The 19,579-nt window shown below is 45.2% G+C and overlaps 1 protein-coding gene across 6 annotated transcripts in view; it reads left to right on the forward strand.

Moving 5' to 3' along the window:
- The window catches only part of zbtb47b (zinc finger and BTB domain containing 47b), a 295,680-nt gene that overhangs the window by 121,697 nt on the left and 154,404 nt on the right, over positions 1 to 19,579 (forward strand). Inside the window, exon 1 of one of the 6 annotated variants that reach the window (XM_085987430.1) lies at positions 19,293 to 19,398. The exons of the other annotated variants lie outside the window; for them this stretch is intronic. The gene's annotated coding sequence lies outside the window, so the exon portion shown is untranslated. Of the gene's footprint in view, positions 1 to 19,292; positions 19,399 to 19,579 lie in introns of those variants that run through there. 6 annotated transcript variants of the gene reach the window in all.

Raw genomic sequence — 19,579 nt, forward strand, 5'->3', positions numbered from 1 at the left:
GTCGATATGTGGAACCAGTTGCTGTACAGTTAGAAACACTGGGAACTGGCTTTCTGAACATAGGAACAAGAGGAGACCATTCAGCCCCTCGAGCCTACTCCGCCATTCAATTAAATCATGGCTGATCTGTGCTTCTATCCCATTGACCCACCTTTGCTCCATATCTCGATAGCCTTATCTAACAAAAATCTGTCGATCTCAGTCTTGAACGCTTCAATGACCCAGTTTCCAAGCCTGGTTGATGCAACCTGTCGTCATAAATTAACCCTTTAAGCCCCGGTATCATTCTGGTGAATCTGAGCTGCACCCCCTCTAAGGCCAGTATGTCCTTCCTGAGGTGCGGAATCCACTGGCGCATTCATAGACCGGCAAAGGGGGCTGTCAGTCCCTCAGCGTGGAGCTGACGCAGAGAGACTGGTTAAACATTTGAAGCAGAGGTAGATGTACATCAGTGGGGGGGGGGGTGAGCAGGGTGGCAGTATTACCTATTGATTGATTGCTCTTGCAAAGGGCCACGTTGGTCATGGTGGGCTGAATGGCCTCCTTCTGTGCTGTAAACCTGTATGGTCTCCTAAAATAAGAAAAACCTTGCAAAGGAGCTTCAGCATTTCGGCCAGTTGCAGAGGGGACAGAGAGAAAACCGGCGTTCCAAGCTGCGATTTTCTGTTTTGATTTGTCTAATGATGCTGCTTCTGTCGCATTGTAAAGTGTTTCACTCCCCACCCTGCGTGGCAAAGACACATCAGAAGTTTACATTTGCTCAGCAGTTTTTGCATTAATTTCCTTGGTGTTCAGTCTCGCTTGTTACTTCCTCTAGATTTTTTGAGTTGGTGCCTAAACATTTTTCTCTAGTCAATATTGCTTTCATTATTTGCAAGTAGCCTGGGCCACTCCTTATGGCGTAGCTCCAGGTTTTTTTTTCGTTACTTGCCTGATGCACTTTTATTTTTAGGAAAGTTAGGGCCCCCAGTTAAAGAAAAAAGCACAGGGTTCCAACTACTGCACATAATTCCTTTTTGAGAGAGCGCCATTTTTCCAAAGCACAGTTGCTCCTGGGCCACACCTTTTTTATGTCGTGTATTTTGTTTTCATGCTGTTGCTGTTCTGTCCATGAAGGGCAGTTGAGGTAAAACATATTTTTGTTTTAAAATCCCCTCTGCTGAAAGGGGCCGAGGTCAATTGTCCTCGCCGCACTCTCCCCTTCTCCCAGTATTGGCCCAGTCAGTGCAGTTCACGGATTGAATCCTCTAACCTTCCAGGCCTGCAACAAACTCCGCCTATTCACTGGCTAAACTTTCAGAGCCATTGCAGAAGCTTGGCAAACTGTTGCTGAATGGCTTGCTGTTAATCCTACTCTCGCCGAATAAACAAGGTTGCAATATGGTGTGCAAAAAGCTGGTTGCTAAAGCAGCGACGAGATGGTGCGTTACAGAGTCAGAACCTGATGAGGCTTGTATGCATAAAGTGTGTGTGCTCAGCTCCTGCTTTCTTTTATGTTTTCCCTCCTAGCTGCCTGGAGTTTAGCGAGTAAATTCCTCTGCACGCAACGGTATGACCTTTTCTGGCACATGTCTGTAACAGCCTGAAGTGGATTATTCTACACATATTTCCTAGCAGGATATTTTTTTTAAGTATGGGTTTTTCAGCAAAGCAATCAAAACAAAAACAATCCAAATGCTAATGTGAACAGTCTGAAAATCTGATTTTTTTTTCTTTTTACTACACTTTCTTATACATACACACTCTTCCCTTCCCCCGTGCGCTCTCACTCCCCCCACCCCCCGCACACACGCGTTCTCTTTGTGGCTCCCTGACTGGGAAGGGGAGTGATTTAGCCTGCTGCGAGTGAGTTGTGCTCCGTGCCACTGGTGGTCGATAGTCTTGCCATGCATTCTGCTTATACCATGCTCTAATATTATGTTTTTCTCGTCACTTTTTCATTGGGAGCGAAACATGTACAGTATGTGGATAGGTTCAGATCGCATTATAAATCTTTGCTCAGACCAACATCCTCCCTGCCTGCCCCCACAAAATGGTGCTATTCATTCTCGATTATGAATGTTGTATGAAAAATATCACTCCTTCCCCAATTGCTCGGTGTGCAGCTGCACCACATGGTGTGGTAGTGGTCCATACAAACGGGGGAGGTAATGGGACCGCCTGTGAAATTAGCCCCCGGTGCAAGTTGCCACCTTCAACAGAGGCCAGAAATGAGGGCAAAATTTGGAAACAACATTTTCAAACATGTACTTTGTAGAAGTGTTGTGCGGTTTTAAAAATAACAACTTGTATTATATATATATATATTGCAGCTTTACTATAGTAAAACGTCCCAAGGCACTTCACAGGAGCGCGATCAATCAAAATTTGACACCGAGCCACATGAGATATTCGGGCAGGTGAGGTAGGTTTTAAGCAGCATCTTAAAGGAGGAGAGAGAGGCAGAAAGGTTTAGGGTGGGACCCAGCGCTTGTGGCCTAAGCAGCTGACAGCACGGCCTCCAATGGTGGAGTGATTAAAATCGGGGCTGCCCAAGAGGCCAGAATTGGAGGAGTGCAAAGATCGGGCGGGGGGGGGTGTGGGGGTTGCGGTTATAGGTTTTGAGGAGGTTACAAAGAGAGGGATTTGAAAACGAGGATGAGGATTTTAAAATCGAGGCGTTGCCAGACTGGAAGCCAATGTAGGTCAGCGAGCACAGGGGTGAACAATTTATCCAGTGAAACTGCACATCGAATAGTTGACAGAGACAAGACTCAAAATTCAGGTATTCAGATGACGAGGGCGAGGTAAAGCCCATCTCCTGACCTTGAGATCGGCTAGCTTCATTTAAATGTTGACTAAAAGCACTCTCCAATCCGAACACTGAATCGTACTTTTTATACCAGATGTGATTTTCAGACAGTAATCTCTGTTTGCATTGGTGTTGGTGTGGTGGTGCAGTTCTTAGATTAGTGCATTAAAAAAAAATGCTAATTTAATGCTACTGTGGTAAAAGAAGGGTTGACCACGTGTCATATGCGCATGCATCTTTAGTTAAATGTGGATTCGTGTGGTCAACTGACAGCTAAGAACCGAGAAGTGTAATGTTCATCAACTTGCATTGAAGGTGTTTATGTCGTTACTGCTGTGGGTTCACAGGAAATCTCCATTTTGGTTACGGACAGCTAGATTGTTTTTCTCCTGCACTCACCCCTCCCCTGCCGCGAGCACGAGATATTTATGGATGAGGAAGGCCACTTGACCCACCTTAGTTCATCCACCAAGATAGTCCCTACCGTTTCTCCCATTGTGGCATCCAATTAGTTATTACTACAACAACAACTTGTATTTATATAGCGCCTTTAACGTAGTAAAACGTCCTAAGGCGCTGCACAGGAGTATTTTAAGACAACAAATTTGACACCGATCCACATAAGGAGAAATTAGGTCAGGTGACCAAAAGCTTGGTCAAAGAGGTAGGTTTTAAGGAGCGTCTTAAAGGAGGAAAGAGAGGCGGAGAGGTTTAGGGAGGGAATTCCAGAGCTTCGGGCCATGGCAACGGAAGGCACGGCCACCAAAGTTTGAGCGATTATAATTGGGGATGCTCGAGGCCAGAATTAGGGGAGCGCAGATATCTCCGGGGGTGGGGGGGAGTTCACAGAATCACAGAAACCCCACAGTGCAGATAGAGGCCATTTCGGCCCATCGAGCCTGCACCGACACATATCCCACCCGATCCCCGTAACCCCTACACCAACACATATCCCACCCTATCCCTGTAACCCCACGTATTTAATCCCCCTAACACTAAGGGTCAATTTATCATAGCCAATCAACCTAACCCGCACATCTTTGGACTGTGGGAGGAAACCGGAGCACCCGGAGAAAACCCACGCAAACACGGGGAGAATGTGCAAACTCCACACAGACAGTCGCCCGAGGCCGGATTCGAACCCGGGTCTCTGGCGCTGTGAGGCAACAGTGCTAACCACTATGCCACCGTGCTGCGGTTGTGGGGCTGAAGGAGATTTCAGAGATAGGGAGGGGCGAGGCCATGGAGGGGGTTGAAAACGAGGATGAGAATTTTGAAATTGAGGCGCTGCTTAATTGGGAGCCAATGTAGGTCAGCGAGCGCAGGGGTGATGGGCGAACGGGACTTGGTGTGAGTTAGGTCACGGGCAGCCGAGTTTTGGATGACCTCAAGTTTACATAGGGTGGAATGTGGGAGGCCAGCCAGGAGTGCGTTGGAATAGTCAAGTCTAGAGGTAACACATGGATGAGGGTTTCAGCAGCAATGATTTCTGGGTTTTCGCCTCGATTATTATAGATGGAATTCCATTAAATATATCAATTACTGTCTGTGTAAAGAAGAGCTTTAAGATCCCAGTCCTGATTTTATTAAAGAAAAGAAAGACTTGTATTTATATAGTGCCTTTCACGACCTCAGGAGATCCCAAAGCACTTTACTGTCAATGAAGCAGTTTTGAAGTGTAGTCACTGTTGTCCTGTAGGAAATGCTGCAGCTGATTTGCGCACAGCAAGCTCCCACAAACAGCAATGTGAGGATGACTAAATATTGGCTTGGATTTTGTGGTCAGCGGCGAAGGAATGACGCTCGCCGCTGACCTCTAAGAAAGCTGTCCACAAAGATTTAGCGGGCTCTGTGGTGCCCATTTTTCCCCTATTCTGACCTGACTTTCAATCTGGCACCATCTCTAGGGGGCCTGTGGCGTCCAGGAACACTGAAGTTATCAAGCAGGCTGAGCAGCCAATCAGATTGAAGAATTCTCACAGACAATAAACCAGAAAGTAAAAAGCATGGATTATCATTCACTCTTTCATCATTTTACAGAAAGCAAAATAAAGATTAGGACGTACATATGGGATTAAGGTAGAAGCTGAATTATCATAAACCAGCTTTAATAAAATAATTTTTGCTATTTAAAAAATTTTATAGATTATAAAATTAGTTTTTCAAGGCCAGAGAGGTTGTTCAGCAGTAATTATGACTCAGTATGCCGTTACAAACACGGTTGCACCTCATTCAATAAGGCTTCACATTTTTCATTTAAAAAAATTTGTTCAGGGGATCTGGGCGTCGCTGGCAAGGCCAGCATTTATTGCCCATCCCTAATTGCCCTTGAAGGTGGTGGTGAGCTGCCATCTTGAACCGCTGCAGTCCGTGTGGCGAAGGCACTCCCACAGTGCTGTTAGGGAGGGAGTTCCAGGATTTTGACCCAGTGACGATGAAGGAACGGTGATATACTTCTAAGTCAGGATGGTGTGTGGCTTGGAGGGAAACGTGGAGGTGGTGGTGTTCCCATGCGCCTGCTGCCCTTGTCCTTCTAGGTGGTAGAGGTTGCGGGTTTGGAAGGTACTATTGAGGAAGAATAGTGTGTAAAAAGTTGAAGTTCATGTCAAATCACTGATTCTGTTTTGATTGCATTTGCGAAGACTACAACAGCATACGCTGTGTGGAGGAGTAGGGAATCACTGACAGCAACTTTGGGATTTCCACATTTAACTGTGCATGTGCAGATGCCTGAAGTTGCTGTCAGTTTTACACAGTAATGACGGTGAGCGCTGACAATTTCACGTTATTACAACCTCAAATTATGGGCCAATATGTTTCAATGACGCTGGTTTAAGAGAGAAATATTAACCAGGGAGAACTCCTTGCTCTTCTTGCATCCACCGGAGAGGGCAAACGCGGCTTCGGTTTAATGTCCTATCTGAAAGACGGCACCTCCAAACAGTGCAACGCTCCCTCAGTACTGCACTGGAGTGTCAGCCTAGATTATATGCTCAAGTCTATAGAATGGGGCTTGAAGCAATGACCTTCTGACTGAGAGGCGGGAGTGTTAGCACAGAGTCACAGCTGCGACAGTGTCTCCTTAACCTACTCATGCAATTTATGTTAAATATTTTTTTTCCAAACTGCTGTATACCTCTCTGAACGGTTCCCTTGACCCATTGCTAGCAATAGGATCAGAAAGTATACTGGCTGGATCAGAAGTGGATTGATTCATTGCTGGCAATGATGTTGTGAGACAGCACTGTCCTTGTTCTGTCTATTGTAAGTTTATCTGGCTATATAATGCCAATGCAATTCAACCCTCAAAAGATCAGTTTGTTCTTTGGCAGAGAGAGCATTTATCTTAAGTGGGATTTAACCTTTAATGACCTAACCTGCAAGTGGACTTTCTCTTAAATGCTTCACCCTATCCACAGAGCTTCTCTCTGGTACATTAAGTACCTGCAGATTTCTGGCACTACCTCAGACGAGTAGTGCTGCCAGCCTCCGACTCCCTTGGCATTGGATACAGGGACCAACTTGGCTGCTAGCCTGCTAGCTGAAATGTTCCACACACATCATGGCCGTGGTCCCTGTATTTGGGAAGTTCCAATTTGTGGCTCAGACACATCTCTGAGTGACGAGAAGAGGTGAGGAACGGAAGATGGATTTTTTCCCCCCCGAGGTTGGAGAGGCTGGTGGTGGGGAGGGGGGTGCAGGGAGAAGAAGTGTAAAGAAGGGGGAGAACTGAGCCAGAACTGGCTTCACACAAGCATTGGCAAAGGCCTGGAAATAGGGAGCGAGTGCTTGGGGTCCCTGTGCAGCACGGAAAGTGGATCTGCCTGTAAAAGGGCATTATGCGCACGTCCTGTGCACATCTTATTTCCTTCCCTCACCACAAAACTTGAATTAATTTCGGCCTGTAGCCTGAGTATTTGAATACAAACTTATACTTGCAGTGCTGTGCAGTGAGTTTAATATATAGAATCCATGCCTCACTGTGTCCACCTAATCATTATGAAAGCAATGGTTAATGTTTGGCAACCTGAGAAATATTAACTCTCCAGAACCTGTGCACATCTTCCTTCCCCAAACACCGCCCCCCCCCCCCCCCCACAGCTCTTGGATACATGCCCGTGGCGTGCGATGACGTAAATCATCGAGGTGCCACATTATAGGGAAGATGGCCCAAATTTGGTCTTAAAGCGGACTTTTTTTAAATCTAAAAGCTGGTGTTGGTTTTGGTAAGGATGTGGCTTAACTGTAATTTACAGCTTTGCTTTTGTTTTTCATTTATTATGTAGTCTTTCACTCCCCCCTTCTCCAAATAAACTGCTGCCAGGCTGCTAGCAGTGCTGCCATTTAAGTAGTTATTGAACAGCAGCCTGGATGTTTTAAAATTCTCCATCTGGGGTCCTGCCGCATGGGGGAATTGTGGCTGTGGCACATGTGGCGTGCTCCTGGTGTTAAAATGCGATCTGGCCTCCTTCAGCTTCATCTTGAATGGGTTCCGCTGTGCTGGCAATTGACGAGTAGCCAGAAGCAATGCTGCTGAAATTCTGTCTTCACTTTCAAAGAGCTAATTGATTAGACCAGCTAACCGGCGCAGCCTCTGAACAGGCTGCCTGGTGTTATTGGTTAACCTCTTGGTGTTTTTGCCAAATAAAAAACAACAGCCACACCCAAAAAAATGATTGAGATTAAGATAAAACAGGCAGAGGTTTCACTTTATCTTGTTTATTGAATGTGCTGCTGCAGCTCATGAAGTTTCAAGTTACAATATCCCTTAATTAATAACTTCCAGTTGGAAAGCTTTACCTGACCTCCAACCCCCTCCCCTGTGTGTTTTTTTAAAATCCCTCTCCGTGACGTTAATGTTCTCTGTGAACAGCTAATTGATTTTTAATAATGCCGGCAAACCAAAAATTGTTCTTCTGTTTGCGGCGAAAGCTCTGTGCCGATAAACTCCCAAGAAGCCTGGGTTGTGTTTTGCCAGTGGAAATACTGATTTATTCCATCCTTGCGCTTTCACGTCTGTACTGCACAGTGAGGGAGGGTAACATTTCGAAGGGAATGTAAAATGTCTGTCCGATTCTGGTGCTACCACAGTGAGATCACTGTCAAAAAAACAGCCGCTGCCGTGTATTGGCAAAAGAATTGTACGCCTAACCATGGCGTTGCCACCAATTCTGTTCTGCTGTGGTTGCTGGGTTATGTATGCAGTTTGTGAGAATCCAAATAATGGTCATTCTTACCCAGGCAAAACTACCTGTATAAAACTGAAGGTGCTGTAAGAAACTGTTAGAATTATAGGATTTAAAATTTCCTGGTAGGCGGAAATAAAAATGTTGTTTTTGTTAGAACGGAGAATATTACGGGGTGATTTGATAGAAGTGTTTAAAATCGTCACGTGTTGGGACAGTGTAGATAGAAACAGACTATTTTCAGTGGTTGACGGGTCTAGAACAAGAGGACATAGACATATTAAGTGTAAGAGATTCAGGACAGATAGCAGCAGCAACATTTTTTTAAACACAGGGCTGTGAGGCTGTGTCTATGTCTACACATAAGATTGGGTTAGCTGGATTGCACATAGGGGATCCGGGAGCAGGGCAGGCACAGGGATTGGGACTATTGCTCGTTTGGAATATAAGCACCAATATTGACTGGTAGAGCCAAATGACACACTCTCCGTGTTGTAAGTCTATGTAAAAGTATCTTTCTCCCCCCGCACAAAAAAACACCATGTGAAGATGAGAAATACGGAAAGAAAGGCATTGGTGTGAGTGATAGATAAATACAGGAAACTTTGTGCTATCCGGTACCGACGGGACCGAGCTGTTGCCGTCCCATCAAAACTGCCAGACAAACCAGCGCTAATGTTGAAACATACGGAGCCTGGCAACAAACCCTGTTGCTTAGCAACAGCTTCTAAACAGTCGGCTGTACCTTGCAAGCGTCTCTGTAGCTTAGCAACCGCTTCAGCGAGACCTTGCAGAGCCTGACTAGTGGGAAAAAAAAGCAACGAAAAGGAAAAAAACCTAACGAAACGGCTCCTGATTTTTGCTGGTGGATCGAGCATTCCGGACAGTTAACCTCCGGATAAACCAAAGTTTCCTGTAGAAGGTAGACAAGACAGAACGACTCCCAGTAGAATGGAAGGGGCAGAATGTGTGTTCTATTGCTGAGATAAAATGGTGTAGAATTTAGTCAAAAGTTTAATATTCAGCCAAAATAGCTGAAGCAGCCACTGTGTCAGCCTTGACTCCGTACATAGCACTCTTGCCTCAGAGTCAGAAGGTTGTGGGTTCAAGACCCACTCCAGAGACTTGAGCACAAAATCCAGACTGACACTCCAGTGCGGTACTGAGGGAGTGTGCCGTCTTTCGGATGAGACTTTAAACTGAGAGGCCGTCTGCTCTCTCGGGTGGGCGTAAAAGATCCCATGGCACTATTTCGAAGAAGAGCAGGGGAGTTATCCCCGGTGTCCTGGCCAATATTTATCCCTCAATCAGCATTACTTAAAAAACCAAAAACCAGATTATCTGGTCATTATCACATTGCTGTTTGTGGGACCTTGCTGTGCGCAAATCAGCTGCCGCGTTTCCTATGTTGCAACGACTAGATTTCGAAAACACTTCATTTAGCTGTAAAGAGTCTTGGGATGTCCTGAGATGGGCATTATGTAAATGCAAGTCTGTCTTTCTTTCAGCCTAGACTTTGACCAGCAGTGGAAGGCAGGGAGTTGCACTTGTGAGACCTTTTGGATGTAGGAGTGTGGTATTATGTGGGATTGAGTTAGTATCGGTAAACAATACGGGTGATGTTAGGATGGAAATTGAAATTGAAATTTCCAGTCTCTCTAATGGTTCGGAGGTAAAGTCACTATTTCGGAGCTCTTTTAGGTGTTGAAAGGTCTCGAGTTTAAACTCATTTTGTGCAGATTGCAAGAGGGCCCCATGTGTCGTTATTTTATTCCAGATTCCTGCTCCTAATGGCTACACAGCAACCCTGCTGGAAGTGCGCATCTGTCTACGCTGTGGCCAGTACAGAATTGGGCCTGGTTGTTATTTCCTCCAGAGATGGTTAGCCTGCCTGTATTAGTTGTACAGACTCACTTATAAACAAAGGCTACTTGAGCGAGGTACCAGAGGGCTTTCATGAAAACGTCGGCAAATATGGAAGGGGGGGAAAAGAGAAAATTGGCGAAAGAGGAAAAAAATGTACTGGAGTTTAGACGATTGAGAGGGGACCTCATCGAAACCTATAAAATTCTGTCAGGCCTGGACAGACTAGATGCAGGAAGGATGTTCCCGATGGCCGGGGAGTCCAGAACCAGGGGTCATAGTCTAAGGATAAGGGGTAAGCCATTTAGGACTGAAATGAGGAGGAATTTCTTCACCCAGAGAGTGGTGAACCTGTGGAATTCTCTGCCACAGAGGGCAGTGGAGGCCAATTCATTAAATATATTCAAGAAGGAGTTGGATATATTTCTTAAGGCTAAAGGGATCAAGGGATATGGGGAGAAGGCAGGGACAGGGTACTGAATTTGGATGATCAGCCATGATCTCATTGAATGGTGGAGCAGGCTCGAGGGGCCGAATGGCCTACTCCTGCTCCTATCTTCTATGTTTCTATGTATCTGTTTACAGATACAGATGTTCGATGCAGGATCTTTCGTACAGGATAACAAGGCACCGGCCGGTGTGACACGTACTTAGAAATAATGTTTCCAAATAGGAAGTAAATTGATGTTCCAGCCACTAATCAATCTTGCTGAGATGAATGAAACTACTTGGCAGCACAGCTGTGTAAACACCCGGCTCAGCTACAAGACTGAACCAATAAGGGTGTTGGGCCATACTTCTGAGAGGGGGGAAAAAAACTCTGCGTGTGTCTGAGATGCTACACTTCGTTCATATGTTCACTGAATGATCGTGCAGTAAATGTGGATTCCCGAGCACGCTGGCTGGATGGCAAATCTAATCGGAGGGTTCAGGCGATTATAATAATGGGTACCTGCCCGTGAGTCTTAGGCAGTAAGCTGACTCATGTGGCCCAACGGTAATTTCGTTTTAATTTTACATTGTTTGCAGGATTTTTTTAATTTGTGGGTGGTGCCTTTTCCTTCGTTTCACGTAGTTCATTTGTGTTGCAGCTGGCAGAGGAGGATTTGTGACACTACTGTCACCAATTCATTGCCAAATGATCCGCAGTCGATTGGCGAGGAATTTGAAATCCTAGTTTATAATTGTACGGGTTCAAGGAGCAGGCCAGTATGTTTTGTAGCTGGATACTTTAATCTGCTCCTAATTTAGCATCGAACCACATTTGGAATGAAAATTTAGACGCGGGAAGCAGAGCCGAAAGCAGGTCAACAGTACCTGATTTTTTACGGCGGCGTATTTGATCTGTGAAATCTGGAATAAGAATGTGAGGACTTGGCTTGCATTGTTGGCCGCTGTGCTGTCCAGTCGGGTCAGTTTTAAGGCTCGTAGGGTTCTGTACTGACGCTATGCAGAGTGTTCTGTTTATTGGCACTTTATTGATGTTTGTAATTTCTCTCACATTTTAGTTTAATATCTGAACAAATGAAAGCATTGTCCACACCTGTGTGCCGTTGTCATGGTTTTGGTATTACAGAAATGCCATTGCAGACTATTATACGCACACGCGAGGGAGAACTCAGTCGACGGTCGCGCCCTCCTTTCTAATTTCTTATTGGAGTTTCTGAATCCTGCTGTTTGGAAATCTTCCTTGTGCCAAGTTGGTCCTAATTTAGAATGGCAAATAGTGTGGAATTGTTTTGGTTGCATCCGAGTCAAGTAAGCAGTGCGTGTTCTCACCCCACACCCCCCCTCCCCGATACCCTCTTCCTGATACATTTTTCCTAGCTTCACACCCAAAACTTCCTTTTCTGAAATTGTGTATAAACCATGTTTGTGGGGGCATGGTGTTCCTGACTAGCTACTTACGAGCATAGGGCAAAGGCAGAATAAGAACATAAGAAATAGGAGCAGGAGTCAGCCATTCGGCCCTTCGAGCCTGCTCCGCCATTCAATAAGATCATGGCTGATCTTCGACCTCAACTCCACTTTCCTGCACTATCCCCATATCCCTTGATTCCCTTTAATATCCAAAAATCTATCGATCTCGGTCTTTAATATACTCAAGGACTGAGCCTCCACAGCCCTCTGGGGTAGAGAATTCCAAAGATTCACCACCCTCTGAGTGAAGAAATTTCTCCTCATCTCAGTCCTGAATGGCCGACCCCTTATTCTGAGACTGTGACCCCTGGCTCTAGACTCCCCAGCAAGAATAATGTCAGTGTTCATGGAATCGCTCTGAATTGAAGTTACTGTCGAGCATGCTGCCTGCCTATATTTTCCTCACCTAGGCAAGATAAAAACCAAGCCAATCCATTGAGATTGCATTCAGTTCAGATAGAATGTAATCTCTTGAGGTTTTTATGGGAGGTGGGGGAATGAGGAGGGCGTGTTGTCCAAACCGTTAGCACATGACCCACAACATCCGTAAGAGGATTGAATGGTGCGAGTTCTGTTTGAATCTGAAGAAAGTGCTTGGCTTCCTAATTTTAAAATATTTCAACAAAGAATGTGTGTAATGAAATTCCGAAGCGGAATTGTATTGGGTAGTTTCAGTGGTGCCTTATTGTGTGGAATGGAAGGGATAACCTAACATGATTCACAACCCTGCAAAACGTTTGAGCCCAGTGTCGTGAGATGATCAAAGTAGAGATGAATCTACACACCCACATTTTGTATATTGAAAAATACTGGTTTATAGAATGCAGTTTGAGGTTGGGAGATGACCTTTACTTCGCAAACCACAGCCAGCTTTTTAGTTTTTTTAAATAAAAAGGCTGTTATTGTTTTCCTCTCTGTTTGCAGACTACCCGAGAACAGGTATCTTTGAGTGTTTCCTCTAGCCACCCACACACCTTAACCTGTTCACCGGCACAGGTTAGCTACTTACATTCGAGCAGAAGTTTCTGGAGGAAGAGGGAGGGGGGGCGGTTTGCATGGTGTTACTTTCAGTTGCAAAGAAGAATTAGAAACTAATTGGTTGCCATTTGGGTGGGGAGAGGGTGTCTGAATGTAAAACTTCAAAGATTCTTTGGAGTTTTTGAAAGAGGTACTTTTTGCAAAATAGACGCCACTTCGATCCGCTTGCCCAAGTTGCTATCATCTGTGAAATCTTATTCCTTGTTCAGTAGACATTCTGAAACTCATCAATATGCATCCCAATGCACATCTGTACTCCCCGAGTACCTGTTCACCGCCTAAGGCCAGTGTTATATTGGATTATATGCCACATACAATTTTTTGGTTTTTTTTTTGATAGTGACTGGGCAAAAGAAGGAAAATTTGTTTTGCTCTGAGACCCGCATGCCGTCTCAGTTGCAATTACCTGTGAGTTTAATTTCCAAAAGTGTGGGATAAACTGAATGTATAATGAGGAACAGTGGGTTGCAATCTGTATCCGTACTTGTGATGCTGAATGTTAATAGGATTTCAGTAAAAGTGTAATGGTGGGTGTGTAAAGTTTTCGCCCAGCTACACTGTAGGTGTCCTTTTTAGTCAAGTGGATGTATGAATTTTTTGTCCTGTGAAAAATGCCCAGCACTTAATCAGCATGTCGATTTTTGCTTTTTTGACTTGGGTTGTGTCTGGAGAGAGTATTTTGAGCTTCATAAATAATTAGGTTGAAGCAGTGGTTGTCACTGGTCTGTCAGTGGTGGCAGAAATTTGAAACCCGATTAGGAGCATCACCCGAGAAATCTATTGGCAGAACGTTTGTGCGTGGCATTGAGGTTACCTGTTTCCTATGATGTTTTGGTAGCAACGTGGTAATTAAGCCTATTGACAACTCTCGTGCTGCCGCTGGTTTGATCGTCGTGAGTGACTGGGGCCTGCCTATTTGTGGCATTGTCTCCATTGTGTAATTTAAAAAAACATTTAATAGGGACTCTGCTTCAGAATCTTGTTCCCTTTGGCGGGGGGGGGGCGGTGGGCGGCGAAGCTGCAGCTGTGAAACTGATTGATTCATTCCTTGTCCTCTTCACCCTTCCCAACCAGGACCTGATCAGACTTGCACGACCCAGTCCTTGATTCTTCTCGCCCTGAACTTCAGCAAGTACCCAGAGCTTTGAAGCAGATATTGTTTGTGTATGTATTGAGACACCCTCAAAGCTTCCTTGGAAAAAGTGTAACATCCCCACCGACACCTGGGAATCCCTGGCCCAAGACCGCACAAAGTGGAGGTGAAGCATCCGGGAAGGCGCCGAACACCTCGAGTCTCTTCGCTGGGAGCAAGCGGAAGCCAAGAGCAGGCAGCGCAAGGAGTGCACGTCAACCCAAGCACCCACCCACCCGCCCCTTCAACCGCCGTCTGCCCCACCTGTGACAGAGACTGTAGGTCCCACATTGGACTCATCAGTCACCATCAGACACATCATTTCTAATGTGGAAGCAAGTCATCCTCAGTTCCGAGGGACTGCCTAAGGAGGAGAAGATTTCATGAGAAACTTGGAGATGTTCCTTGAACCAGGGAAACGGCTTGTCCGAGTGGACCAGACCATACCTGCCCAAGTGTCCGCAGTCCATTTTTTCCCCATTATCTTGCTCCCCAATTTTCAGCTGCCTTCCCCACATCAGTTTCAAATCAACATTCTCTGGTACCTGTCACAGGTGCCCTTTTTTTGTTTTTTCTAGCCAAACTCAGAGTTACCATTCTTGTCCATAAACCACATCGTGTTGTGGAAATCGATTTGCTTTGAGGGTAGTTTTTATTTTCCTAATTTTAAGTTTCTGGTGTCGGTTCTGAAAATGAGAGAAAATATAACTTTGACTAAATTGTACACCAAGTTGTTGCTTTTGGGATGTCCCAAGAGCAAGAGGCACTATACAAGTTAACATTCTTTCTTTTAATCCTCTCGAGTGTCCGGGTGCAGGTTTCTGGTGGTCTGCTGTTCTGGGCTTGCTAAAATAGGAGTTCCGCACTGATGCAGCTTCTGGATTCAGTAGAGGACTGAATGGAAAAATCTAATCTGTATGTGGTGTCTGCAGGAATAGCGTAAACTTTCCATGGATTCTAAACCTAGGGACTTGGTCGTCTCGCTGTAACGTGAATGCCCCGTTGATGCGGCAGGGATGTTGGTGGTCTGAATTTGGCCCGACTCTCGCACCGGAAATGTCACGATCGTCATTTTCCCCCCCCCTTGCTGGCCTGCACGATCCTGCACATCAACACTGAAGCTGGATTGCTGGCCTGTATGTGTGGGCTGTGAGCACAGCTCACTCACGGCCGGAAAAACCCCAAGTGGCACTTTTGCCTCTCGAATTCCATGGGATGAAAACACTCGGGAGGTGGTGGTCTGTGTTTCTGGAGGCAGGTGCACTGCCTCTGAAGGCAGTGTTACACTGCGAATGATTATTAATCATATATTAGTGCAGGCGCAGGACTGGGGGGGCTCGGTACCAGCTTGGCTCAGTCATGGCATTCGTACCCCTGAATCAGAAGGTTGCCAGCTCCAGCTCCATTCTGGGACATAAGAACGTAAGAAGTAGGAGCAGGAGTAGGCCATACGGCCCCTCGGGCCTGCTCCGCCATTCAATAGGATCATGGCTGATCCGAATCTAGACTCACGTCCACTTCCCTGCCCTCTCCCCGTAACCCCTAATTCCCTTATCTGCTAGGAAACTGTCTATCTCCATTTTAAATTTATTTAATGTTGCAGCTTCCGCAGCTCTCTGGGGTAGCAAATTCCATAGATTTACTACCCTCTGAGTGAAGAAGTTTCTCCTCATCTTCAGCACCTAACCCACACCGATGGTTGGGTTGAGTGCAGTGCCGAGTGTTGCGTTGTAGGAGGTGCCACCTTTTGATTGAGATATTTCAACTGTGTCCTTGTCTGCCAGTTCAGGTCGATATTGAGTATCTCATGGTCACTATTTGAAGTGGAACACTGAGTTCTTGTATCCTGGCCAACATCCTTCTCTCAACTAACGCCACCAAAAAAACAAGTTATCTGATCATTTAGCTCATTTTTTTCTATGGAGCCTTGCTGTGCGCAATTGACTGACGCGTTTTCCGATATAACAACAGTGATTGCCAATCAAAAGGAATCCACCGGTTGTGAAGTGCTTTGGGGCATGTGATCAGGTGTTATATAAATAGAAAGTCTTCCTTTTTTCATATAACTGAGGGAATCCGCATCACCATTGTAATGATCCCATCATTGGGCTATTCTGCTCTCCGTTTCTGTACTGTTCCCATTGTTCGGTGGGTTTCCTGCCATAATCTGTACTATTTGCATTCTTGGGATGCGTTCCCCTCTGTCTTTGTATTATTTGAACTGTTTGGCTTTTTGAATGTCGAGACTAGAAATCTGGTGGTTCAGCCAGTCCCACTATACCTCAAATCTAGCAGACTGTATGAACTCCTAGTGGCTTATTGGGCATAAACGCCAATGAATGGCATTCGAAAAATAATTACTGCAGACAGCTTTATTTTCAGGAATATCTGAAGTCGTTAAAGAGAGCTTTAAGTTCCTTTGCTCAAACCGATTACACCGGTACACCAGCTCCTTCCTGTATGTTCCCTTTTGGATGCACAATAAGTCGCGTTGAATGCATGTCCTGCCATTTGTACATAAAGTTGTTATATTAGCTTTATCTAAGCAGTGTGGTGAGTGGTCTGGACATATTTATGTATTACAAACAATTGACAGTAAGTACAGAGCTGGTCTTAGTCACGTGCTTCTCTTTCTCTTCCCCCCCCCACCCCCCCCCCCCCTCTCCCAAGGCACACAATGTAGAGGCATCACAGCTCAAAATAGCCAGTGTGCTGTCGGATTGTGATTAACTCAGCAACATGGTCAGATTACGTACGACACAGTGTGTGTTTGAATTGCTGACGGGCTGCTGCGTTTGCCTGCATGTGACCTGCGGCCTCATTCTCAAACTGGTTAATTGAGTCATGCGAAAATGGTGACTACCAGCTCCGTTTTGTTGCTAATGAGGTCTCCAGTTACATGTGGCTGTGCAGCTAATCGGGTCTGCAACATCCGTTTGAGCACTGAGCATGCAGAAACAAAATATTAGCTTTTTTTATTTAAAAAAAAAAAAGAGGACGCAAACATCAGCAAAGAGACCTTGGCAGGAAGCGAAGTAGGCCACTTTGAACCAGGGATCTATTTATTCCAGTTTTCCATCGGTCGGTGATCGTTTCGGAGGTTCGAGAGAAACATTGTAAAGTAGATTAAACAGAGTCGCAAAGAATGCTCAGAAGTAAATACTACCGTACATTTATTTAGCATCGTTAACATAGAACAATGTTCCAAGTCATTTCACAGAGGAGGGGGGTGGAAAAGGAATTCATACTACGCTACAGAGTTGGACAAGTGACCAATAGTTTTTTTTTAAAGGTGGTTTGACCCCAGTTTGATTCTTGGTCTTTATCTAAGTTAACTGACCTCGGCCTGGGGCACGACATGGCTGCCGTTTCCCTGAGTTAGAGAAGCTTTAAGAAAATAAGCCGGGGTTCTCTGCTCCTGTTAATATACAATGACCCCCCCCCCCCTGCTACTGCATGCCGGGTGAGGACTCATTGTCTTGACTCGCAAATAAGAAATGCCTGCTTGGGCGACCTGTAACTGTCTCCGGTGGGACCATACCCCAATGAGGGGAGAAAATCTGCGTCGTGTTGGTGGGGCGGGGGGGTGGGTGAGTTTTTATTTCAGATGTGAAAAATGCAAACATAATTAAAAAAAAAAAGGAATGTAGAATTACATAGAGCCTACAGCACAGAAACTGCCTGTTCGGCCCACCTGGTCTATGCCAGAGTTTCTGCTCCACACGGACCTCCTCCCACCCCATTTCATCTAATACAGAGGGAGGAGGGTTTTTAAAAAAAAAAAGTTAACTTTGTTGAAATTTCAATACCATGAAATTCTACAGCTTGTTGCTGATAAATTCTTGCACCTATCTTTATTCCATCTCAAACTCTTTTTTCAGTATGACTGAACTGGTGCTTCAAGATTCTAGTTGTTGTAGCTGATCTTAATTTGAACTGAATTTGTCCAGCCAACTGATCAGTCTTCAAAAGGGTGGCTCAGTTCATGCACAAACTGACAATCCAGAAGGCAATATAGTTTGCTAGCAAAATACTGCAGATGCTGGAAATCCAAAATAACAACAGAAAATGCTGGGGAAACTCAGCAGGCCAGGCAACATCCGTGGAGAGAAATTACAGTCGACGTTTCGGGTGAACCCTTTTTCAAAACTGGAAAGGAAATAAAATGGATCGAAGGCAGGGCTGCGAGAGAACAGAAGAAGTGGAGAGACACTAAGCAGTATTTTGAATACCTCTTAATGTCTCTTTTGTTCTCTCGCAGCCCTGCCTTCGATCTATTTAATTTCCTTCCCAGTTTTGAAAAAGGGTTCACCTGAAACGTCAACTGTAATTTCTCTCCACGGATGTTGCCTGGCCTGCTGAGTTTTCCCAGCATTTTCTGTTGTTGTTATAGTTTGGTTGCTGGCATCTGGTGGGATACTTCAAATATTTTGAAACCATTTAGGTGCATTTTTGTCTCTGCCACCCTTAACAACAACTTGCAGGTATCGTGTGCCTTTTAACGTAGAAAAACATCCCTCGGCGCGTCACGGAAGCATTGTCAAAAATAAACACAAACAAGCCGGAAAAGGAGATACGGGGAGGAGTGACTAAAACCCTGGCTAAAGAGGCAAGTTTTAAGGAAGGTCTTCAAGGAGGAGAGGAGTGGGAGAGAAGGAGAGGGGAAGTGGAGGGTGTTGGGAGAGGGAAACTGAGAGTTGTAGGTGGAGAGGGAGGTGGAAAGGCAAGCTTGGGGCCTAGACGGCCGAAGGAATGGCCACCAATAGAATGGGTGATGCACAAGAGGCCCGAGTGCTTGGCAATGGTAAGAATCCTTTAGATTAAATTTTACATCAGGCCATCGAGCAATTTAAAAAGATACTTTGGGGTTAAATGAAGAAGGGTGGGAGGAGGTTCGTGTGGAGCATAAACACCGGCATGGACCTGTTGGGCTGAATGGCCTGTTTCTGTGCTGTAAATACTTGTAATATTTTGTAACTTTGTAATTTGTATGAGCTTTCCCTGAAATAATCCTTTCATGACGAAGAAAATGAGCTTTTTGAGGAACGTGTTCAAGTACTTTGGTCTTGCCCGTGGTTGCTTTTGTTGTTGATGGGCCTAGAGACTACATCTTTGTGATATGTACTTGTACGTGCTGATCTGTGACCGTGGTAAGTTATTAAAGCTGTTAACTGACCTTTATCGGTGACGCCTTCAAAATGCCAGGTTTGTTTAAAAACAATTAAAGCGTTGGCCCGCTGGATGCTGAGTAAATGCTCTTCCGCAACTAAACGTTGAGCTGAATCAGTGTCATCTTGGCTCAGATGGTAGGGACGTCACCTTTAATTCACGTTTTGGGTTTAAACCCACTCCAGAATTTGAACATCTCGCCTTGGATAACGTGCAGTACCGAGCGAGTGCTGCAGTGCGGGAGATCTTTCGGACAAGATGTTAATCGAAGGCCCTTTCTGCCTGTTCCGGGGGTTCAGGTAAACCACAGAGATAATATTCAAACTGGAGTAAGCAGATTTTCTGATGTCCTGTCCAATATTCATTCTCCCTTGGCTACTGCCACAAAAAAGCCATTCAACTGATGGTTGTTTGTGAAATCATGATATACATAGAATGGCTCCCAAGTTTTGCCTACTTGAGATAGTGCACTTCAAAGTA

Source organism: Somniosus microcephalus, chromosome 5 (genome assembly GCF_052327205.1).
Source record: "Somniosus microcephalus isolate GS21.2 chromosome 5, FLI_Smic_1.0, whole genome shotgun sequence".
Classification (NCBI taxonomy): domain Eukaryota; kingdom Metazoa; phylum Chordata; class Chondrichthyes; order Squaliformes; family Somniosidae; genus Somniosus; species Somniosus microcephalus.